This window comes from Eurosta solidaginis, chromosome 4 (assembly GCF_040869045.1).
Source record: "Eurosta solidaginis isolate ZX-2024a chromosome 4, ASM4086904v1, whole genome shotgun sequence".
In the NCBI taxonomy this organism is placed as follows: domain Eukaryota; kingdom Metazoa; phylum Arthropoda; class Insecta; order Diptera; family Tephritidae; genus Eurosta; species Eurosta solidaginis.
In genome coordinates this window covers 12,694,080-12,720,621 of record NC_090322.1, presented here as the reverse complement: position 1 = coordinate 12,720,621, position 26,542 = coordinate 12,694,080, and the positions used below count along the sequence as shown (strand labels likewise).

The 26,542-nt window shown below is 37.6% G+C and overlaps 1 protein-coding gene across 1 annotated transcript in view; it reads right to left on the bottom strand.

Annotated features, from left to right (window-relative positions):
* Positions 1-20,832: 20,832 nt before the first annotated feature.
* Positions 20,833-26,542, bottom strand: part of LOC137249056 (kelch-like protein 1) — a 50,999-nt gene continuing 45,289 nt past the window's right edge. Inside the window, exons 6-8 of the mRNA XM_067780182.1 lie at positions 21,326-21,530; positions 21,124-21,255; positions 20,833-21,062 (exon numbers count right to left, since the gene is read on the bottom strand). The gene's annotated coding sequence lies outside the window, so the exon portion shown is untranslated. The remainder of the gene's footprint in view (positions 21,063-21,123; positions 21,256-21,325; positions 21,531-26,542) is intronic.

Here is a 26,542-nt window from a genome sequence, read left to right as displayed (position 1 = left end):
CCAGGGGCTTAAGGGGTCATCTCCGTAAGCATTATGACGAAATACGGCACCTGAGAACACACCCGTATGAAGCAAAAAAGCACAAACAGGTCCTCAGAGATATCCTCAAACAGGCGTCGGACCTCTATGCCAGGACTTGCCCGGCAAATCCGGTACTCAAAGAAAAATTCCCAGAACTAGCAGAGGAGGAAATCACTATCCCTAGGAAAATACGCGTCACTCTAGCTAAACTTCGATCTGGGTACTGTATCAGGTTAAGCTCTACCTATCTAGAATCAACCCCGACATACAACTTGACAGAACATTGAGGGAATTTAGAAAAAATTCGAACACAAAATATTGAAAAAATAAATTAGAAATTTGGCAATACTCTAGAACAATCGACTGCTAATACGCGTCCAAAAATATCGTGATAGGTGTCAAACGAAAATAAAAATATTAACTCGTTCAAAATTTATAAACGAAAATACGAAAAATTACCCCGGGTGCCTCCGAAACCGGGGTTGGCATCCATATTATTTTTGCGCAGAACACCTTTCCGCGTTGGTAGTCTTCGGCCTCGCGTGGGATCAAAATTAAATGCGTGCAAAATCCCTTTGTCCACAAAATTTTTTTTAGTGCACGACATTACAACAACCACGTGAAAATTGCCGACTTCAACTGTAAATATTTACGGACAGAGAACACATTATCGGATTATTGTTGTCGAGGTCAATACGCGTCTTTTGACACCTCCCTCTATATTTTTGGACACATATTAGCAGTCGACCCCTGTTCTCGACTTTTAGCAGAAATTTTGTTTGTCGCAAAAAATTCTAAGTTTTATATTATGAGAAAGAACAGGTTAACATTACAAAAAGTGTAGCATTAACAACTGCAACGGGGCTATGCCTAGGGAAGCTTGGGCGTAGCTGCAATATTGCCAGCTCGTTGAAACGATATTATTCCGAAAAAATTTCACTGCAAAGTTTTCCGAAATAACAAAAGTAATAAGTGGCTATACTGGCTACGTATTTGGTTTGACAGTCTTAGTGAATACGTAGTGATTACGTAAGAGAACGAACGCGAATACGTAAGAAGTTATAAAATACGAATTCTGTGTGAATGTGAGTGAATGCGACGCAAACATTCACGGTGACATACATAATAAGGGCCTTAACTCTTTCCGCCACAGTTTTTCGTTCATAATGGTAGATTCGTAAATTTCAATATAATCTTGTCTATAGGCCCAAGCTAAGCCATGGATGCATTTTTTTTTAAATAGATCAGCATGGGGGTGAGTTGTGTGGTGGTTAGCTAAGGTAACCACTGTGAAATAAGTACGCACAATTTTGGAGTTTTTTTTTTATTTATTCAAAACTTTTTTTTTTTTTATTTGTTGTTTTTCGGCCTTCAATATTTAAATTATTAAATTTTTCGAGCTCAAGGCCACGCATAAATAAAAACCAAATATTTTATATCTTTCAATAAATATACTTGTTTAATGTTAATCGATATTTCGACCTCAATCTGAGATCATCCTCAGGACTAAAAAGATTACAAAACAATAAAAACCTCAAAAAGTGCATTTTACGTACATCCCTATAACACAACTTACACTCTTGGCTGTGCCTGATCGACTAATTTTAAAAGATTACATATTAAACGAATATAAACAATATAATGTAAACAAATAAATACCGTAAATATAAACAAATTTTGACAAAAACAACCATGTACAAATTTCTCCAACTGTACGTCGCGCTCAGCATACATATATATGTACATATATCAGCTATAGGTAAACTGTTGTTGTCTAACATTATAATACGAAAATTGGTGGGACATTAAACTAACAAATTGCTCTCAAAGCGCTTTTTTGTTTCTGCTTATTAGCTGCCTATAGGCCGAAGCACAATTTTCCGTGTCTGTTTTAAAATTTATCCGTTTGTCGCTCTCTATATTGATAATATGAAGCATTTCAAGTATGTATCTCTTGTTATATTGCTTCTCTTGTTGCAAAATTTTCACATTGTCTAAATCTGGACAATGTCCCGTAGCGATACAATGATGTGTTAAGGCTGTTTTGTTATCGTTCAAATTATTTCTGTTTTTATACCTTTCATGAAAATGAAATGGTATATTAATTTCGTCACGAAACCGAAAATTGTAAGTCCTTAAAGGAAAATAGATAGACCCACCATTAAGTATACCGAAATAATCAGGTTGAAGAGCTGAGTTGATTTAGCCATGTCCGTCTGTCCGTCTGTCTGTTTGTATGCAAACTAGTCCCTCAATTTTTGAGATATCTTGATAAAATTTGGTGAGCGGGTGTATTTGGGTGTCCGATTAGACATTTGTCGGAACCGACCGGATCGGACCACTATAGCATATATCCTCCATACAACCGATTTTTCAGAAAACGAGGATTTTTATAATATCTTACCCAATTTAACAGATTGAAGCTTCAAACTTCACCATATACTTTCGTATATAGCACGTATTGTTGCCTGAAAAAATTTATGAGATCGGTCGTATATATAGTATATATCCCCCACAACCGATTGTTCAGATAACGAACTTTTCGTAATTACTGCCCTATTTTAAGAGCTAGAGGCTTCAAATTTCAACGAATGCTTACGTATATAGCATATATTGTTGTCTGAAAAAATCATAAAGATCGGCGGTATATATAGTATATATCTCATACAACCGATTGTTCAGATAAGAAACTTTTCGCAATTTCTACCCCATTTTAACAGCTATAAGCTTCAAATTTCACCGATTGCTTACGTATATAGCATATATTGTTGTCTGAAAAAATCATAGAGATCGGTTGTATATATAGTATATATCTCATACAACCGATTGTTCAGATAAGAAACTTTTCGCAATTTCTACCCCATTTTAACAGCTATAAGCTTCAAATTTCACCGATTGCTTACGTATATAGCATATATTGTTGTCTGAAAAAATCATAGAGATCGGTTGCATATATAGTATATATCTCATACAACCGATTGTTCAGATAAGAAACTTTTCGCTATTTCTACCCCATTTAACAGCTATAAGCTTCAAATTTCACCGATTGCTTACGTATATAGTATGTATTGATGTGTCAAAAAATCATAGAGATCGGTGATATATATAATATATATATGATGGTATATATAGTATATATATATAGTATATATTTTTTTTTTTTGCGATTTCGGCCTCATTTTAACAGCTATAAGCTTCAAATTTCACCAAATGCTTACGTGTATAGCATATATTGATGTCTGAAAAAACCATTGAGATAGGTGGTATACATAGTATATATCTCATACAACCGATTGTTCAGATAAGAAACTTTGCGCAATTTCTGCCCCGTTTTAACAGCTAGAAGCTTCAAATTTCACAAAATGCTTACGTATATAGCATATATTGTTGTCTGAAAAAATCATAGAGATCGGTGGTATATATATTATATACTTCATATAAACTGTCATTTTTGCCCCTTTTTTACGGCTAGAAGCTTCAAAATTCATCAAATTTCATCAAATAGTTACGTTTACGTCATATATTTTTGAAAGACGTGATTCGTAGTCATAGTCTTTACATGCAGACCACAAAAAACGTGAAGCTTTGCATCCTCACACAGATTACCTACCTATTTTTTATTTTATATTTATCTTAAAAATCGTTTAGATATGTTCAAATTTCACCAAATGCTTACGTGTATAGCATATATTGTTGTCTGAGAAAATCACTGATACCGGTGGTATATATAGTATATATCTCATACAACCGATTGTTCAGATAAGAAACTTTGCGCAATTTCTTCCCCATTTTAACAGCTAGAAGCTTCAAATTTCACCAAATGCTTGCGTGTATAGCATATATTGTTGTCTGAAAAAATCATTGAGATCGGTGGTATATATAGTATATATCTCATACAACCGATTGTTCAGATAAGAAACTGTGCGCAATTTCTACCCCTTTTTAACAACTAGACGCTTCAAATTTCACCATATGCTTACGTATATAGCATATATTGTTGTCTGAAAAAATCATAGAGATCGGTGGTATATATATTCACCCCTATTCTGCATTTCGATTCGTTCCCGTTCTACGCTCCGCTTAAATCGAAGTTCGGTATTCTGCATTACGACGGAATCGTAACGATAAGAGGAAGAGCAAATGATTTTTCGAAATCAGCTGTTAGTACGGAATGTGTGAACAATGGAACAAAATAAATTAAAGAAAATTTGTAAAAAACACTGAAAAACGTTAATATTTTATTATCTAAGCCATTTTGTACAAAGAAAAGGAATAGAATATATTGCCGCCGAGTTATATTTTTTTGAGTGAAGAGCTTTCATAATTGTAAGTGTGTTTTTGTTGTTCTTTTGTCCAATTCCCTGCCGTGGCCACCAAGTTTTGTTAAAACGGATTCCTGCACGAATATAGTTGACATTTTCTGAATTTTATGGATGCTAATTTCATTGCAGTGGCCTAAAATACTTTATGAAGATTTATTTATTCTTTCCGCAAGGATTGTTTACGTTTTCGCTTCAACTTCCTCTACTCCGGCAGCATGCTTTGGCATATAACTGGACCCAACAAACAGACAAATTATAGCTGTCTATTATAATGGAAGCAATAGCCTCGGCATTATTTGTGGAGTTGGAAAGCAACGCATACGAAAATGGCCAAGCGAGAATGGAAAGGCAAATATTGCGAGGCAAATACGTCCAAGGACTTCGACATCGACATGTTGTTTTTGACCTGGAAACATATAAAAAAAAATCATAATCAAACCTTTTACGTTTCTCAACAAGTTTTACTTATATTTTTGCTAAAATTCTGTTATAAATTAATAAAAAAATAAAAAGAAAATATTTTTCCGCCAACCAATTTTCAACTTAGAAAAACGGAACTACGATCGAAATGCAGAATACACAAAATCGAACGACTCGAAGTTGGATCGAAAGAGATTGGAACACAGAATACCAAAATCGCCAAATCGAAAAAATTCCAATCCAAATCGAAATGCAGAATAGGGCTGATTATATACCCCATATAAACTCTAATTTTTGCCCCCTTTTTACGGCTAGAAGCTTCAAAATTCATCAAATTTCATCAAAGAGTTACGTTTACGTCATATATTGTTGAAATACGTGATTCGTAGTCATAGTTTTTACACGCAGACCACAAAAAACCTGAAACTTTGCATCCTCACACAAAGTACCTACCTGTTTTTTATTTTATATTTATCTTAAAAATCGTTAAGGTATGTAGATCTGTTCACTATATATTTCTTATCTTATACATCCGATTATTCGGAGATTACGAGCGGGATAAAATTATTGTTCAGCCCCATTCATGAAAGGTATGAAGTCTTCGGCACAGCCGAAGACAGTCCCGTTTTTACTTGTTTATATTCGACTTGTGTCCGGAAATCCTTGTCTTAAGCTTAGATTTAGTTGTCCCCACATATACTTTATTGCATAAGTGGGACCCGTCACCATTGCAATTAATTTGGTATATTACGTTGGATTTCTCGTATTTTTCAATCCTGCTTTTCATGTTGCTGTATATTTGTCGTAGAGTGTTGTCGTACGTGAAAGCTATTTGGAACTTGTCCCGGTCATATATATTTGAGTTCTTCAGTCTGTTGGACAAGCCTGGAATGTATGTGGCTGTCTTGAATATTTTCCTGGCATCCTGTCTGATCTCAGTAGTATTCGGTCTAGCGTAAAAAGCTCGTATGTAGCTATTGATTAAAGATAGAGGAAAATCGTTGTCTGTTAATATTTCCTTGATCAGGGCAACATTTTCTTCATGGTAATATGCGTCGCTAATAGAGAGAACTTTTCTGACAAAGTTCTTTGCCGTGTTTACTATGATTCTTCTTTCATGCTTGGAATAAAAGTTTATTAATCTCCCAGATGCAGTGGGTTTTTGTACCATTTGAATGTAAGTTTATTGTTATGTCTTATTACCATCGTATCTAAGAATGGTAATTTTCCGTCAACTTCTATCTCTGACGTGAAATTTATAGACTTCATGTAGCTATTTAGAGTGGCCACCGTTTCTTGGACTTTATCTGTTTTGACGATAGCAAATATATCATCCACATATTTCGTTAGCAAACGTGGTTTATGTGGAAAATCTTCCATGAATTTGTTCAGAAATTCCTCCATTACAATATCTGCAATGACTGGCGATGCTGGGGATCACATAGCGCTGTTCGTATATTTTGTCTCTAAATTTAAAATACCTGTTGTCCTTTATGCAGAATCGTACTACCCCAAGAAATAAGTCCTTCATTAACGAAGTGTGGCTTTTTATCAAATCCCACTTATTCTCAATAATTTTCATCGCATAGTCTACTGGAACGCTAGGGAAAAGGGATACCACATCAAAAGAAACTAGACTTTCATCGTCATATATATATGTCTTTTTATTTTGTCTTTAAACTCGATTGAGTCTTTTACGTTGAAAATGGAAGATTTTGTTATGTTCTTAAGTATGTTAGTGAGGTATTTACACATACTGTATGATGGCGAATTTACTGACGAACATATTGGTCTCAATGGAATTCCTTCCTTGTGGATCTTCGGTAGACCATAGAGTCTCGGCGCATTAGCTGTTTTGCTTAGCAGACGGTATTTTTCACTCAGACTAATAATTTTGTTTTTAAACATCTTTTCGACAAATTCATTATTCTTTTCTTGGAGTTTGTTGGTGGGATCTCTTTCCAGAACTCTGTATGACGTGATGTCATTAACTATTTTCCCTAACTTCGTTTCATATTCAGATTTTTCCAAAACCACTGTAACATTACCTTTATCTGCACTGAGGACCAGTAGGTGTTTATTGTTACTGAGGAACTTTTTTGCTGAATGTAGGGTGTCTAAAACAAAATTATCTCTCGTATTATAATTTGGTCTTTTCAGGTGATCCCGTATTAATGTGGTTAAATTATTTCTTTCTGTCTCTTGTCTTTCTCTGTCTCCGATGGTTTGTATACAGTCCTCTCCGTCTGCTATTATCTTAAAAAGTGGAAAATTTTTCGTTTTTGTTGGCAAAGCATATTTTGGACCTAACGAGAGAAGCCACTGAGTGTCAGCTGGTATATTTGTTGATGTTGTGTTACAAAACCACTGGGGAATGTGTTTGATGTTTAGTAGTTGTTTTTGTTCGTCTTTAAGTCTATAAAATTTGTCCGTTTGTGTTTTCTTGATTTTTGTTGTAAGTTTGTTAGTTAGCAGAGTTTCACTCTCAAAAAATACGACGGAATCTTCCTCATTTAATTGTTGTTTTAAATTTGTTGTTAGTTTATTTACCTCCTTTTTCTTCCGAAGTTCGTGCTTGATTTTGATAATTATATTTAATAATTTCTTTTGGACTGTTACCAAATATGATGACGCTGCTTTGTTGATATTTGATGAAATTTTCTCGTTTTTGTTTTTGATGTTGCATTCAAGGGTGTATACAATGTTTTTGGTGGCATTTTTGATGAAATTTGGTATTATGCCGCTCTTCCTGCATCTACCCAAACGATGTTTTTATTGTTTTGTAATCTTTTTAGTCCTGAGGATGATCTCAGATTGAGGTCGAAATATCGATTAACATTAAACAAGTATATTTATTGAAAGATATAAAATATTTGGTTTTTATTTATGCGTGGCCTTGAGCTCGAAAAATTTAATAATTTATTCAAAACTAGTATTACAAATGTTCATGGTGATAATTAAAACACTCTTTTCCTTCCCGATAGCAAAGAGGTAATTTGCATATTTTGCAGCTCCATACAGTACGCACAGGCATATTTTTCGTGCTACACACACTGCAGCGCCTTGAGGTGTCTCTTATAGGCTGATGGTTACCCATAGCAATCCCTATTGCTGCAGGTACTTCTGGTTTGTGCTTCTTTATAGAAGCACAGGTAGGCGAAGGCGAGTTGCTGAAAGAACGCGACATTTTTCTCTTATTACTTATATAAGCCAGCATATCGCCTAAAACATGTCGCCTAAAATCCTTGAGACACAACTCCTCTAATCCTGAGATAGGGTCTTTTTGTAACCCTTTATAGATTATAAAAGCATTTACCACCGTGCAATCTAGAAAATGAAAGAATATTCGGTGCCACCATTTTTTTGATTTGCGATCAATCGCATAGCTTCCCTTCAATTGATCAAATTTATCCACGAAGAGGGCATGCCACTTCAACTCTCTCCCCAGTTTTTTCTGTTCTTCTTACATGAACCAGATCTCTGGGATCGTGAAAGTTACTCAAAATGAAAACGCAACGTTTATCTTTCCATTTCATAAAGGAAACAATCTGATTGTCACTGACTCTATAATCGTATTCCCCGCGCTTCAATTCCTTATCGGTTTTCAAATTAGGGAGATGTTTACGAGATTCATTTACTGTCCCACATGCATAGACGTTCTTCTGACGTAAATTGACCTGCAGTTCGTAGCTATTAAAATAATTGTCAAAGTACACCTTATGGTTTCTATTTTCCAATCACTCACATAATTTTCTGACATTATCCCCTAAATTGGTTTCCACCTTGTTTCCGACTTTTCCTGAATATATCTCGAAATCTAAACAGTAGCTAGTCGAAGCGCACTTTGTCCACACCTTGTACCCCCTCTTTGTTGGTTTTTTCGGCATGTACTGCTTCAAACAGCTTCTTCCTTTAAATTTTATCAGGGACTCGTCAATAGCAATTTTTTTTTCTGAGAAGCGGCTGAGCGGCATAAAATGTGATATGTAGTTATCTCGCAAATCAGGCGATGATGACCAATAGTCTCTATAGCTTGGACTTTTTTCACTCCCATTACTAAATTCAGAGCAATAAAAACCGATATCTCATCTATGGTAACTGGTTTATAAGTACTTCCTTTTTGTACCGCATATAGATTTGTGTGAAATGTTACGTGTCGCATAATCTTATCCGTCCAAAGCAAATTGAAAATGTTCAGAGGGGCCAATTGTTGGTGTGCAGCTAGACTGGTTGTTTCGCCCGGCAAATGGCTTGAAGTTGTAAAGTTTTCAGGAGCTAAAATTGTATAAGCTTTCTTCCATTTTGGAGGGCCCACACCAAGGGCTAGTAGCGGAATATCTTCTGTAGTGGGCTGATTACGTCCAAGAAGATGGGATAAGGGAGCTTCATCGTCAGAGTCAAACTCCTCATCAGATGGAAAAAAATTGTCACCAAGTGAAAACTGTTGCGAGTCAAGGGGGACGTCTTCAATATCAGGTTCGTCTTCATCAGATCCATCTCCACCCACACAGCTATCAGTATCTGAAGGTATATCTTCATATATCAGTAAGTAATAAGCCATTTTCTCAAAGAACCCTAAATTTTTGTTCTTTATTGTATTTCACTAAAATTCGCTTAAAGTTTAGCTACTTACCGAGCGGTGGCTACCTCTGCTAACCACTTTGAAAAACTCAAATTATTGCAAACATTTTGGCAAGATTGAGTTGGATTTTACACTTAGAGTATCGGAATACGTATTTTGCACAATAATAAACAGCTAAATATAGAATTTGCTCACCATCAAAGAAAAAATATTTACAAACGCTCACGGCCTAGAAATTCGCAATTTCGATTGAAATTTCCTAACTGTAAATGACCGTTGCGCTTGGAATTTTGAAATATTTGTTTGACAGATATCTCATGGCTGCCTTATAGAAGCATCACAATACTCAACGTTTCCGTAAGATGGCGCTGTTTTCAGTTACACATCAAAATTAAGGTGGTTAACTGTGGTGGCCACCATGAAGAAAAGAGTTAAGAAATGTGACCATAAAAAAATGGAATTTTTAATATATATTCCTAAAAAATGGAATTTTTTATATTCCTAAAAAATGGAATTTTTAATATATATTACTCAAAAAAGATATATAAAAATGTTTTCCCTTACATTTTATTGCTCTCCATCTTTATTTTAATAAGATCCGCAACACAGTGAACTACGGATGAGAAAGCAGTAAATTTGTTTGTTATCGGTGATGCCATTTTTTTAATCGATCCGCACACTGCTTTATCATGCGTTTATTATGCTACCAAATACCGTCGGATCGAGTATAACTCCGTCCGCAACCATCCGGCGGATACCATCATAGGGGTGATTATCTCGACCTAAGCTGATATTGTATGATACCGCAGTTAATATTGTGACGAATATTAGCATCACTAAGGGATGCTATCACCTCTAAGCCGATGCTAAGCAGGCCCTTTTATCTACACAAACAAATTCACATGCATATAACTGAGATTCTCACAAAAGTATGCAATCATCAGTACTCACATATACACGCGCATATGGCGATGCGAGAGGCTATAAACTATAGATATACGCGCGACGCGTATATCTGGTAACTAAGTAGTAAATTCTAGAAGAAGAAACGCCTAGAAGTATGCGAACGAGACAGCAGAGAGTATAAAAGGAGCGAAAGCTGTGTAAGAATCAGTTTGTTTTAAACACGCTATCAGTTGCGAAGTGCAGTATAATTGTTAACTACTCTCAAAGTAGTCTAATAAAGATATTTGTGTAATACGGAATATTGGAGTGTTTTATTCAACAGTTTAGCGATACGAACGTTAGTAGAGGGTTGCAAATAGCAGGAATTTCACTAAATTCCTTACAATATTATTTGGCTGATTACCCCCATGCTTGTATTATTAAAGGTATACAATTTTCATGTTGCCATATTACACATGTAAAAGGGTGGCAGCCCTGCAATACTCGGATAATAGCCATGCACTCCAGTTATTGGTGTCATTGAAATCAAGAAGTCAAGTCGTTATCCAGTCGTTGATGTTGAAAGTCGAAGAGAGAATCGTCGGTCGTTAAGTAGTACAAGTCGTGTCATTTAAGTTGAACTATTAAGTTGAATATTTTCAAATCCAAGTTAATTATCTAATTTTCACTACCAAACTATTAATTGTAATTTATTGAATTCATCGAACATTGAATATTTAATCAATAAACAACTTTAAACAATAATTATTACTAATTATTATTACATGGGGGCTCAACCTACACACAATTAAAATCACTTTTCGCATAACGGAACTAATACAAAAGAAAGATAACAGTTTAAAATTTCCAGTATCGTATGATGCTACTAAGATCTGGAAAGGGAATAATATCAGAGAAGAAGAAAAAGGTGGTCTAATTACTTCTAATAACGAAGTATCTCAAGAAGTCCTAACAGAAAGCGAAAGTGAAAATAACTTAGACCAAAAAAACATCAATAATAGCAAAATGCCTAATAACGATTCAACCGCAGTTGATATAGAAAAAGATAATGGAAATGTCGAACTTTTACGTTTATTAACAGAAAAGCTCTGCAGCAATGCAAAAAGTTCCATTTCAATCGAGAGCTTTTCCAAAATCGTGCCGGACTACGATGGAATTAGTATGCCAGTAAAATGGTGGCTACAGAATTTCGAAGAAAATGTAGAAGCATATGAGTTAAAAGAAAAACAAAAGTATGTAAACGCACGAAACAAAATGAAGGGCACAGCGAAACTCTTCCTAGAGACAGTTGCGATAGCAAATTATAACACTCTACGCGAGGCGCTTATAGCAGAATTTGATAAAAATTTAAGCAGCGCTGAGATCCATCAGCTATTAAGAGGTAGGAAAAAGAAAGATTCCGAGAGTATGCACGAATATGTTTTACATATGCGAAAGCTTGCTGCCATAGGCAACGTGGACCAAACGTCAATCATCCGATATATTGTCGAAGGGTTAAAACTTCGAAACGAGTTGAAAAGCCTTCTGTTTAATGCGAAAACCTATAAAGAGCTTATGGAACAATATGAAATTATCGAAACTACGAACAGCAGCGAAAGAGCTTTTTCAACAACAGCAACAGCGCGCAAAAACAGCGAATTGTAGTATTTCGGGATCGACTTTTTATCACAATTCAGGCTTTGAACCCACGACTTTGGTGTGTTAAGCGAACAACGCCACACCACCATAAAAAATAATATATCTTCCAAAAAGTGATTGACGAATAATTCTTTATCTACGAATAATACTTTAACATATATTTGCAGTTTGCCAATAAATAGGTAACATTTTACTCATTACAAAAATAAGGTGTACAAATTTTCTCTGGGAGACAACAATTTATGATTAAGGTGTTATCGTCTTGTTAACACGCAAAATTACACGTATTTGCTAAATATTTGTTTAAACAAAATTACAAAAAAAAAAAAAAAATGTATCCATGTTAATGTGCAAGAATTTCTAAACAATATTAATAATTTCTAACATAAAATTTAGTTCACATTTTCATTTTATTCTCAATTCCGCATTGTTGTGAACTGATAACGATTTTCGGTTTCATAATATTCTGATAACAGAGACTAGGCGGGTTAGGGGGTCAGAAATACCCGCGGTATGCCTGTCGTAAGGGGCGACTAAAATACCAGATTCAAGGGGTTGCGTAGCGCAACCCTTTCAGGTTGCCAACGCAATATATAGCTTCTCCAAACCCAATTGTCAACCTCACCTGTCCGTGGCGAATCCTGTTTCATTAACAGCCGAGGCTCTGGCGACCCCGTACTCCTCATGGCTGTAAGGGGTAGGAGGGCGGGATGATCAAGAAGGTCGCATGTGGTCATAACAAATCGTTCGCAATATGATCGGGTTTGGTACCGAAACGTACCGGATGCATTGCTCTGTAAAAACTTTTTAACGCAATAAGTACCCCACACACCTTTTATGAACATGAACGAGTGCTGAGTTCTGAAATATTCGCAAGTGCAAATTACTTATTCTGAATTCTTCAAAACGTTCACGCACTGCTGTCAATTGAGTCCATTTCAAACAAAAAAGTACGAATAGCTTGTGAAATACATATGTATGTACATATATTAGCTGTTACTATTTAGCGTGTCATTTAAATTGTTGCGAAAAGCGAATTAATAACAAATATATTAGACAAAAGAAAATACTCACATTCACGTTCGCAAAGGGGTCTTTGGAAGGATTTGGTAAAATAATAAATAATAGTTTAAAAAAACTAAAAAAAACAAGCTTTTATAGCTAACCGAACTAAAAAGTAGAAAATAATTTTCAATTAAAGAGTTTATATAACAGTAGTAGAAGGTCAAACAATCATTTATAGTTAATCACCTCAAAATAAAATTATATTAAAATTTAATTAACAGAATAACAGATAATTTAATCCAGATTAAAAAGCGTGGGGTGCATTTGACATTTCATATCTTTCCTCTCAGATAGTTGCCAATAGAATGATTTTAACACTCAATATCAAGCACCCCACGCTTTTTACTGTGAATTAAATTATTCTGATAATAACTTAAATTTTATTATTTTTTTATTTTGAGGTGATTAACTATAAATGATTGTTTGACCTTCTACTACTGTTATATAAACTCTTTTTAATTGAAAATTATTTTCTACTTTTTAGTTCGGTTAGCTATAAAAGCGTTTTTTTAGTTTTTTTAAACTATTATTTATTTTTAAGCTTTTAGTTCAAGTAATTTTAAAAGTTTTTGTCGAGAGTGATGAAACCTCGAAACGCCAGCGGTCCATGGATGAAGCCAACCCCACGGCACCGAAAAGGGCCAAGACGCTGGGAGGCTGGACACGGTCTTTCGCCGAAATTCCCAAGGGTCGGCAGATCATTGGCATTATAGACGAGAGCAGCGAAGATGGCAGGATCCCGAAACAACAGTGGAAGTGGATCGAGGCCGCGCTCGCTACGGTGGCCGTTAAGGTTAAGAAAGACAACCCTAGTCCACCGCCATCTTACACCGATGCAGGGTAGTTCCAGGGCAATGCCAAGCTAATTGGCTGTGACGACGCCAGGTCGGTAAACCTCTATAGGGCCGCCGTCACGCTGATAGGGGTGGTATAACCGGGCGCGCGCCTCAAGGTAGAGGAGGCGCGTGATATCCCCTCACGACTCAGGGCTAGAGCCTGGGTTCCAGTGACGCCAACGGACCCAGCTGACATCCTGGAGCTGCTCCAGGAATACAACCCGCCAGAGGTTTGGAAGTCACGAGGAGGTACAAAGTACCAAATCTTACACCGCCAAGAATTGGGGGTACGTTCTTAGCGTTTAGCGATCAAGTCAAGTATTTGGGAGTCATTCTGGATAAGAAGCTATTATTGAGTGACCATATAGTGGAGCGATCCAAGAAGGTAGCAGCAGAGCTGTTTACCTGCAAGAGGGCAATTGGCACCTCCTGGGGATTCTCCCCTAAGGTGACCTACTGGATGTACACAGCCATTGTGCGCCCGATTCTTCTTTATGATGCCTTGGTCTGGTGGCCTGCATAGCTAAAAGTACGTATCTTAAAATGCTTCAAAAGGTGCAACGGAGTCCGGAGCTCTGCATTACCAGGGCTCTCGGCTCCACTCCAGATTCCGTTACATACATACATGGATACATAGATAGACACCGGCCAAGCTAATAAAAGCGTGTTAAAAAGGGCTCCAGTATGCTCTTTCGTAGATGTGCCATGCATTCACTTCTATCATTAATAGAGGAATGCGTTTTTCGCATTATGTGCAAGGTTTCAAATCTATGTCCATTTGGGGTAGTCATAAGTTCAATTGACCTTATGTCCGTTAACCTTATGTCACCACACCATCACATTAATGCATTGTCATCGAGCCTTGATACGTGTGCAAAGTTTCAATCAAACTTATGGCCATTCAAAGTGGTAATAAGGCCAATTGACCTTATAGCCGTTGACCTTATGTCACCACACCATCATATTAATGCATTGTCATCGAGCCTTGATACGTGTGCAAAGTTTCAATCAAACTTAAGGCCATTCAAAGTGGTAATAAGGCCAATTGACCTTATGGCCGTTGACCTTATGTCACCACACCATCATATTAATGCGTTGTCATCGATCCTTGATACGTGTGCAAAGTTTCAATCAAACTTAAGGCCATTCAAAGTGGTAATAAGGCCAATTGACCTTATGGCCGTTGACCTTATGTCACCACACCATCATATTAATGCATTGTCATCGATCCTTGATACGTGTGCAAAGTTTCAATCAAACTTATGGCCATTCAAAGTGGTAATAAGGCCAATTGACCTTATGTCACCACACCATCATATTAATCCATTGTCATCGGCCCTTGATACGTATGCAAAGTTTCAAATTAATCAGACTTCTAGAAACCGGTGAAAATTAAGCTCAAAGATTCCGTTACATACAGGCCAAGCTAATAAAAGCGTGTTAAAAATACATTCTTAAAAGGCTCAAATCTCATACATAGAGAATTTTCTATGGTGATAAGTCTTTTTACTATCGTAAGCGTTTTTCCCAATAGTTAACGGCAAGAACACGAAATTATATACACCTCATGTCTTTAAAAAAATTTCCTTTCCAACGTACTTTGCCACTGATTAACACACGCTCATACAGGCTTGAAATGTCTTTATGTTACATATTCCTGGGCCACAAGAGCAAGCGTTAGAGTTCCTAAACCTTTATAACAACTAACTTATACTAATAGACATATGTTTTGCCTTTCGCAAATGCTGACCCATGGCTTGTTTTGCTTGCTTTAATTATATATATTTAGTTGAAAAAATCTATCAAAAAAGTATTTACATATGTTAAAATTTTCTTTCTGGTAACTATATTTTTGAAAAAATAAATTTTGGTTGAAGCAAAATCCAAATGTTACCTACATAATATTTATTTAAAATTTTTTTCATACCCACTTACAAGATATTTTGTGCTCCTGATACCTATAAAAGAAGATTTAATATAAACACGTAAATATCATGACAAAAATATGGTTGACCATCATCAACCATGCCAATATGGAAAATACAGTATGCTGCATATTGTTACCATGCAGAATATGTATCAGGGGCGGAAAATTTCTAGAAAGTGATTGTGAAAAAATTTCAAATGAAATATTCCGTTAATGGTAACCGATTATGTGCCAAAAGTCGACTAGTGGCAGCAAAGCGAGTAGTCGGTTAATCGCTGCTAAATGGTTAACCGAATATCTATATTCGGTTAAAAACCGGGCAAGCGGTTACAACCGGTTAGTCGGTTAACCGACTAGTCGAGTAAGTCGACTTTTTTCAAGAGCCCTATGACAAACCTGATGTAAACTTTCTGTATACGTGTATGCATACACATACATACTAGAGGTTTACGGCGATCACTTTATCGGCGGCGGCGTGGGCGGTGTTCTTACTTTAAAAAACTTAATTTTTCCATTTAAAAAAATATTACTTAGGAAAGGCTTTGTTTGTATGTATTTAAGGAAATCAACGTTTTGGCCATTTCGGAAAAATCCGGGGTTTTTGCCTCAAAATCTCGCAGAGCGTTAAAAAATCTTCAGTAGCTCCTTGCGGAGGGATTTTCCCTCTTTTGCTTACTCTAGAGAGGCTTCGAACCTAACCCCTAAAGAAATAAAGATACATAAAATGGTCACACTTTTGTCTGTATATCTCGTGCAAAGCGTAGTTTCACCTGGGGTTAACTCCTAATAATCTTCGCGAACACAATTCCTTTAAATCATATTTGTGGTTCCTTGGCGGTCACGCACAAAGGCGACTTACGGCTGCTATTAATACTCATGGCTTTCGTGGCACAGGGCGCCTCCAGTTTTTTCGGCTGTTTTTAAGAGCTAAAATTCCCGATGTGCGAACAGCAGCAATTCCGACCACCAGTCGCTACCACGCCTCCTGACCCTCACACCATATGCCAGCACAGAAGCTATAGGACTGCGACTTCGAACTCATACCTTCGTCGACGTCACTTTCCTAGAAGCTCTAGGTGTAGCTCCGAAGACTTTCTAACGGATGTTTTTGTCGCGCTATGCTGCCGAGCTACACTAGAGAAACACCTTGAAACGTTAGGGAGTGACTATTCGGCCAAAGATGCCGCCCTCGAAATCATAAGCAGTCTAAGTGGATGTCATTGCGTAATGGGTGGAAATCGTATAATCCTCGGCGCATCTACATAATTAAAATTTTACAAGGACCCTGGATAAAATTTTTAAAATGTAGACCAAAGTTTGGAGACTTTTGTGTTCACAACATTGATTTCATAGTCTTCGTTAAATAAAAACTATATTTTAGAATGAAAGTCGACCAATTTTAAATTTAAAGATGGTAACTGCTGTTTTCCGGCCTTGTGATATAAGAGCTCATTATGGATGACCGCGTAGCTTAAGTTTTCAGACTAGTTCGGGAAGAAGCACACACGGTCATTAATTCGACTGTCCTGAGAAAGCGTTTGTTTCACCACTTTGAGTGTTCTTGCGAAGGACAAAGCCTCACCTGATAAATATATGTGCCTACGTATTCACATTTGTAAGAGGAGCCGTAACGTGTAGGAGATATTTAAACTTGGTTGATAGGCTATAAAAGGCGGCCACCGTGGTGTGATGGTAGCTTGCTCCGCCTATCACACCGTATGCCCTGGGTTCGCACCCCGGGCAACGCAACATCAAAATTTTAGAAATAAGGTTTTTCAATTAGAAGAAAATTTTTCTAAGCGGGGTCGCCCCTCGGCAGTGTTTGGCAAGCGCTCCGGGTGTATTTCTGCCATGAAAAGCTCTCAGTGAAAACTCATCTGTCTTGCAGATGCCGTTCGGAGTCGGCATAAAACATGTAGGTCCCATCCGACCAATTTGTAGGAAATTCAAGAGGAGCACGACGCAAATTGGAAGAGAAGCTCGGCCTTAGATCTCTTCGGAGGTTATCGGGCCTTACATTTTTTATTTTTATGATAGGCTATAATCAATGTGATTCATTCCAAGGGACTAGTTTTGGATAGGGCCGCCAACTTTAGGAAATGTTAAACCGCGAGACTTGGGTGTTGAAGAATGAAGTGCGAAAATCAAAATTTACATTTCAGACGCTATTGTATAGTTTTGCAAATAAACAACAGATGTTTGAATGTAAGCCCAAGTGATTTTTCAAACCCTTCTCATACGTACATACATATATCCTCAACTTAAGTATGAGGTAAGAATCAATTCAAAGGAGTGTTTATGCCCCTAGAGCCTACTAAAGGATTTTGCATCACTGATTTCCCATATTCTTTCACCCAATCGTAATATAAAATTTAAGAAAAAATCTGCACCTTTTTTGGGTAGTTTCCTTTTTTAATAACTTGAGGACAATTAGAAAACATGTTCGCCTTGGGTCATTTTATTTGAATTAATTGTTCATTATTAATTTTTTTTTTAAATATGCAAATCGAGCATATAAACTTATTATATAACTTTTCTTTTAGTGTTTTGTTTTAATAACTTGGTGCAAAGTCCGCGTTAAGCTGACATCGTAAGCGCCCGTTTTTTAAAATAACTTTGGAACAGTTAGAAAGAGTTACATTTTGCAATTAGTTTCTTATAACTGGCAGTGATGCGCATCCGCCGATACCACTTTCGACCATATCCGACCAATTTTCGACATGAACAATAAATGGCCTAAACAGTCTTAAACGAGTAGAAAATATAGTAACGCGCCGGACGCCGCCGCCGCGCCGATATTTTTGACATTCGGCGACGGCGGCGGCGTTTATCGACGGCGTATATCTCTAATACATACCATAATTTTCCAAAGGAATAAAAGGAAAAATGTATGCGAGTGTATTAGTGATATCAACAATTCTGTTAATGTGTTGGAGTTTCCGTCAGCTCTGTCTAGCAGGGAGGGCCTTGAAAAAGCCTATTTCATCATCAGTTGAAAAACGGTTTATCGGAAAACGGTTACAAAATTCGGTAAAAGTCTAGTTGAGGGGTCGACTCGCTAATAAGCTACCAAAAATATCGAGAGGTGTCAAAAGACGCGTATTGACCTCGACAACAATAATCCGAAGGCGGAAAAGAAAAATTTTTAGGTAATAGTCTAGTTGAGGGGTCGACTGCTAATACGCTAACAAAAATATCGAGAGAGGTGTCAAACGACGCGTGCTGGCATCAGTATTAATAATCCGAAGGCGGAGAATAAAAATTTTAACTCGGTCAAAAGATATTAACGAAAAACCGAAAAAGGACCCGCGGGTACCTCCGAAACCGGGGATGGGATCCATAGTATTTTTGCGCAGAACACCTTTCTGCGTTGGCGGCCTTCGGCCGCGCTTGTAAAAAATAACCCTGGGCTACGCCATGCCACGTCCGGGTGTGTGGTTTAACCGTGGCTGCCGCCACGGTGATGCACAATTTTTTTGTGGGTACTACACAACAACAACCACATGGAAATCACCAACTTCAACTGCAAATATCTCCGGACAGAGATACAATTTTTCTTTTCCGCCTTCGCAGTATTGTTCTCGAGAAGTTGAAGTTGGCGATTTTCATGTGGTTGTGTTAATGTTGGTGTACCCACAAAAAAAATTGTGTAGATAAGTGTTTTGCGCGGATATAGTTTTGGTCTCAAAACCGGTGTTGGACCCACCCAGGGTAATTTTTTATAAGCGCGGCCGAAGGCCCCCAACGGAGAAAGGTGTTCTACGCGAAAATACTATGGATTACACCCCGGTTTCGGAGGGACCCGCGGGTAATTTTTCGGTTTTTCGTTAATATCTTTTGAACGAGTTAAAATTTTTATTTTCGCCTTCGGATTATTTATGCTGATATTAAGACGCCTCTGACACCTCTCTCGATATTTTTGGTAGCGTATTAGCAGTCAACCCCTCAACTAGACTTTTATCTGCAAAATATTTTATACCAGAATACGATTGAAGAATACCATATCCCAGAGTTCGTTTCTATATCGAAGTCAGACCTCTGGCAATAAGTTACTCGGTATTTTAAATCGGCTTCCCAATTTTCAAAAAAAAAAAACATTCATACCAAACCCGTTTAGTGCGAATTGAGTGATGAAGCCTTTTTCAGTTATTGTCTAATTTTTTCAATGGGAATGAGCTAAAGCTATGACTTTTCATAGCACGAAGTAAACTAACATCATTTGTTTTGTTACTCAGCTTTTATCGATGGTTCTGGATTCTGATGGACTCAGCACCATGGATTGTGGCCTCAACTCATACACGAAAACTCTTCATCTGTGAACTTCGGAACCACTTCGAAATAGTCGCTAGAGTTTGTGCAATCATTTCATGACACGGGCTTTTGGTTACGCATTTTTATTAGCTTTATTATCTGACATTGATTTTCACCTTCCCATTTTGTTTGTTTGTTTTTATTTTTATTTTGTTTGTCGCTATGAATCTTTGAAGGATGTCAAGTGAAAACGATTGAAAAGGCTTTACAGTTTTCAAGTTTAAGAAAGAAGTTCAGGCTAATAAAATGAGACATTTTGTGTGTTAAAAAAAACGAATAACTCTTTTTTGTTGCCAAAGGAATTTAATCTCTCCTATGCGGGGAAAGCTATACTAGAAAGAATCATGTTCTCATTATAAAATCCACTGTGATCTCCGCATAAGAGAACTGTCTTGCTGATCTCCTATTGCAAACCAACACCCTCCATGGAGAAAAGAAGTAGCACAAGGCCAGAGACTGATATGGCTCGCTTTGTTCCCGCAGGTAAAATAGTGTAAATTAGTGTTGTCCTGCCGAGTCAGCGGACTTGTGCAGATAGTGCAATTCGCCCAGTGTGACTTTGGAGATCCCGCATCAAGGACAGAAAAGGAGTCAACATGGTCAGCCTGGTGGCCAATTTTTTAATTAAATATGTCCGACATGGTCAAAATTAATAGAGTGCTCAAATACTTACAAGCAGCTTCACCGTGCTGGATAACCTCAAATGTAGGCAACACTCAAAATACTCACATGCGGCTGAATATTGGGAAGGTTTTTGAATTCCTGTCAGCAAGTTGTTGAATAACGGAAGCACTCCACAAATAATTCATTTTTTTTTTATTTTATCAATTTTCACATTCACTTTGAAATACAGCTTTAGGTACAGTGAAACAATAGAAACTTCCCTCAATACCTATTGATCGCTTTCCAATTAAGTGATTTTTTTCTTCATCGTAAACTGAAACATTATTCCAATGATTGCCACCAACTACCCACAATTGATTGTTGAAGGAAATGCAGCCAATTCCATCACGTGCAGAACGCAAGCAACAGAGCTATAGAAAAGTAAAAGACGTTTATACCAGTTTACTTTAAAAAATAAGCATTCAATCAAACCTCAGTCCATTTATTTTTCTGTGGATCGTAACGCTCCAGAGTTGATGATTTAATTGCATCAGAACCAAACCACGTAGGATGGTACGTAACTTTGGTACCTATAACATAAATGTTTCCATTGTGCACAGTCGCCTAAAGTCATGCGAATATATTGATTGATTATATATATGGCCAATTATTTTAAAATTAATTTACAACTTACACTAGAGCAACTATGGTAATCAATCAAATTAGTACATAGAGTCCAGCGATCTGTTGCAGGATCGTAACATTCAACAGAGTCAATTGCACTTGTGTTCCAGTATCCACCAATAACATAAATTTTCCCATTGTAAGCAACGGCGCCAGCGTTGTTACGTGGGTTTATCATACTATTAATTGGCACCCATCCATTAGACACGGTATATCTAGATATTTACATATACATATTATGGTTATAACAACAAAATTTATAGACTAGGTGGGCATCGCTGCGTTTATATGTCTAAGATTTTTAATTTATTGAAAGTAGTAGGTAATCATTTGAAATTTGTAGACGTAGGTGTTAGACGGATGGTATGGGAATTTTTAAGAAGCGGAGCCACAAAATGTGCTTCTCAGTAAAGCTTTAAAGAAGCCAATTCAAAGTTCGTGACTTCGAAATCCACTGCTCATCATTTTCAATATTTTTTGTTTGTCTCTACTTCTAGCGCCTGTTTTCGCAGGAAAAATCATGATAAAAAGCCTTTCTTTATATTATATTTCTTAAGGAGGATATAAATACACGATTTGGTAGCCTTGCTTCTCTATGACGCTTTGGCATCGTCATAAGATAACAATAAAGTCGTGGCCGCTTTCTTCGCTTTGAAGTGTTAATGTGAATCTGTTTTATAAGTATTTTTTGCTGAAAATATTCTTGTGTGCGTCTGACGATATGTATGTATCTGTTAAGTTTTGGAAAACAAGTAAGGAAGGCTAAGTTCGGGTGTAACCGAACCTTACATACTCAGCTGAGAGCTTAGCTGCGATTGTTTCGTAGGATTTCGTAGATGGTTTTTAATTCCATATCACATACGAACAGTATTCCTGCCATAATTCCAAGGGCTTTTGATTTCGCCCCGCAGAACTTTTTCATTTTCTTCTACTTAGTATGGTAGGTGTCGCACCCATTTTATAAAGTTTTGTCTAAAGTTATATTTTGCGTAACAAACCAATCCAATCACCATGTTTCATCCCTTTTTCGTATTTGGTATAGAATTATGGAATTTTTTTCATTTATCGAAATTTTCGATATCGAAAAAGTGGGCGTGGTCATAGTCGGATTTCGCCCTTTTTAATACTAAGATAAAGTGAGTTCAGATAAGTACGTTAACTGAGTTTAGTAAAGATATATCGATTTTTGCTCAAGTTATCGTGTTAACGGCCGAGCGGAAGGACAGACGGTCGACTGTGCATAAAAACTGGGCGTGGCTTCAACCGATTTCACACATTTTCACAGAAAACAGTTATCGTCATAGAAGCTGCGCCCTTACCAAATTTCAAAAGTATTGGTAAATTTTTGTTCGACTTATGGCATTAAAAGTATTCTAGACAAATTAAATGAAAAAGAATCACGCCCATTCTGAAATCATCACTTTATCCGCCTTTGGTAATGAATAACCATACTTTTTCGGTTTTTCGAAATTTTCGATATCGAAAAAGTCGGCGTGGTTATAGTCCAATTTCGTTCATTTTAAATAGCGATCTGAAATGAGTGTCCAGAAACTTACATACCAAATTTCATTAAGATACCTCAAAATTTACTCAAGTTATCGTGTTCACGGACGGACGGACATGGCTAAACGAATTTCTTTTTTCACCCAGATCAAATTGATATACAGAAGTCTATATCTATCTCGATTAGTTTATGCCGTTACGGGGTACCATTATGCGAACAAAATTAATATACTCTGTGAGCTCTGCTCAGCTGAGTATACAAATTTGAGTTACCCAAAAAGAAAGCAAAAAGTGCCGGAAAAAAAACAATCAAATCATATCATACATATATTCGACAAATATGGGTCAACACTCATAGCGTTTTCTTTTCTGGCAAAAGTGTTACGCTTTTTGTATGCCGCGCAAGGGTTGTAAATATATTTTGTTCTATTCTAAAAAGCAGGTATCGCCTTTACGGGGTATTTCGTTCTTGTGTGAAAATTGTTGCCTGCTCGCAACGCAAACGCGTTACAGTTTTACCCTGCATAAAATGGCGGTGTGGCAGTGCAACTCTGCTAAACCAGCTGATCGTGACAATTTATTTTCGTAACTTCACATATTTTTAGCGAAGAAAATTTAAATAAAGGAAATAATTGCTAATGAATTTTTATTATCATTGACAGCGCGTTTGTGAAATTCAGCTAATACACGGGGTAGCCGTTTATGTTCTTTACATGCACTATAAATGTTGAAAATTTTCTGGGGTAGGAGCAGTGTTTAAAAAACTGCAGCCGGAATATTAAAAGTCACAAAAATTTCGATTTTTATAGACTACTGTTCGTCGAATTATTAATACGAACACTTGCTGGTGCTTGCGCTTTTGAGAAAAAACAACAGTCTCAGTTCTAGCACAAGCAAAAAACGAAAAGCGAAAGAAATGAAATGCTGTAAACAGTCGCGCCTTTGTATATTTAATTATTGATATTACTGCGGCTTGCCTCAGTGGCCACAGTCGCTGTAAAATCAATAGTCTTGATTTTAACAGTCGCAAAAAGCAGCAGTCGTGAAATATGAAAATCAACGCTTTTTGCAAACTGCAAGCGACTGATATTTTGCGTTTGGTTATGATTTGTGTTTACTAAGACGAGGCGCTACAGCGTTGTATATATTAAAGTATATTAAAAAATAGAATATACTAGCAGAGTACCCGACGTCGTTCGGGTATAAATAAAAGCAGTACTATATAGACTAATATATTAGACTAATCCCAACCCCCATTTGTATGGGAGATGCCACGCTCCTTTTTCGCTATCTCCAATTTTTCCCGAGGGGATTGGGATTAGTCTTATATACCTCCTCACCTAATTTCAGTCATCTACTTTCAGATATATTGACAACGAAAAATTCCAGTTGTATGGGAGGTGCCACGCCCCCCTGTTTCGTTATACCCAGTTTTTCTGGAGGGGGTAGGGATTGGTCTCATATAACCACTCGCCTAATTTCAGTCGTCTGTCCTTAATACTTTCAGATTATTGACTACGAAAAATTCCAGTTGTATGGGAGGTGCCACGCCCCCTTGTCGAAAACTTTGTTTATATAGCCTACCATAGATTGACGCACTCAGGGAATGTCATGGCAAAATTTCGTTCGATTCCATTCTGCGGTTTATGCGGCAGTTACTCACGAACGTACGTACCAAAAACGTGTCGGCTGACACGACCTATCTTTTGAGTGTGCATTGTAAACGAAAACTCACCGATGTGCAACGCCCGTACGTACGTAGCCCGGAACGTAGAAATCAAAACAATTTTGATTTTTTCCGTAAGAACGTGTCAGCTGATCGCTCTCTCACTATACAGAGTTGTGCGCTAATTTTTGACCGTTTGCAGTTTTATGCAAAAACACCTAATTAAAGTTTGAAAAATTGTGAAAATAATTCGAAATAATTGCGTAAAAGTCCAGATTATAAATATGTAATCTATTTATATTTATTTAATATTAACTTTTACAACATCAACAATTAAATTGGAGAAAGTTGATGTTCCCATAAGCATGCATGCAAAATGGTTGTTGTTGTTGTTGTTGTAGCAGTGCTTCGCCCCCCACCTAACAGCCGCGACCGATCACAGATTGTCATCAATATCCTCTAACGGGAGTCCAAGGAAACTTGCTGTTTCAACAGGGGTGGACCATAAGGAAAGGGGTGTTAGAGGCGTTGGTTCCACATTACAATTAAAGAGATGGTTGGTGTCATGTGGGGACACATTGCAAGCGGGGCATACATTTTGTATGTCGGGGTTGATTCTGGATATGTAAGAGTTTAACCTGTTACAGTATCCAGAACGAAGTTGAGCCAGAGTGACTGGCGTTTCCCTGGGGAGTATGCGTTCCTCTTCCGCGAGTTTTGGATACTTTTCTTTGAGTACTGGATTCACCGGGCAATTCCCGGCATAAAGGTCCGACGCCTGTTTGTGGAGTTCACCAAGGACCTGCTTGTGTTTTTTCGCTTCATACGGCTGGGTTCTCAGGTGCCGTATTTCCTCAAAATGCTTACGGAGATTACTCCTTAAGCCCCTGGGCGGTGTTGGCTCATCAATCACATGTCTGTTGGGATGCCCAGGTTTCTGGGTATTTAACAGGAACTGTTTGGTCAGCATCTCGTTTCACTCCCTGATGGGGAGTATACTCGCCTCATTATGCAGATGGTGTTCTGGGGACATAAGAAGACAGCCTGTGGCAATTCTGAGAGCAGTATTTTGACAGGCCTGTAGCTTCTTCCAGTGGGTAATTTTTAGGCTTGGCGACCATATGGGTGACGCGTAGCACGTAATCGGCTGGCTAATTTCTTTGTATGTAGTCATGAGCGTTTCTTTATCTTTTCCCCAGGTACTGCCAGCAAGGGATTTGAGAATTTTGTTACGGCTCTGAATTCTCGGAACAATTGCGGCTGCGTGCTCACCAAAATGTAGATCCTGATCAAACGTCACACCCAAGATTTTGGGGTGTAGGACAGTCGGTAGCGTAGTGCCATCGACGTGGATGTTCAAAATGGTCGACATTTGGGACGTCCAAATTGGAAATAAGGTCGCGGAAGATTTAGTCGGTGATAATGCCAGGTTTCGCGAGGCGATAAAACTGGAGAGATCAGGGAGGTAGCCGTTTATTTTATTGCATAGCTCATCGATCTGTGGGCCTGGGCCTGTGGCCATTACTGTGCAGTCATCGGCGTAGGAAACGATTGTGACTCCTTCCGGTGGTGAAGGTAGCTTAGATATGTAGAAATTAAACAAAAGTGGGGATAGGACACCACCCTGTGGCACCCCTTGTTTAATTCTCCTTGGTTTTGATGTTTCGTTTCTAAATTGCACCGATGCCTGCCGACCACCCAGATAATTTGCGGTCCACCTTTTAAGAAAAGGGGGAAGGGTAGACTCTTCCCGGTCTTGCAGGAGCGAGCCATGGTTGACCGTATCAAAGGCTTTTGATAGGTCTAGCGCTACGAGTACTGTTCTATGGTGGGGGTTTTGATTTAAACCGCAATTTATCTAGTGCTATGGAGTTTTCTGAAGCCATGCTGATGAGAGGCTAGCTGCAAATTTGCTTGGAAATAAGGGAGCAAAATGGCTTCGAGCGTCTTTGCCACTGGCGATAGGAGAGATATCGGACGATACGACTCTCCTATGTTAGCTGGTTTACCAGGCTTTAGTAGCGGGACCACCTTGGCCATCTTCCATTTCTCGGGTAT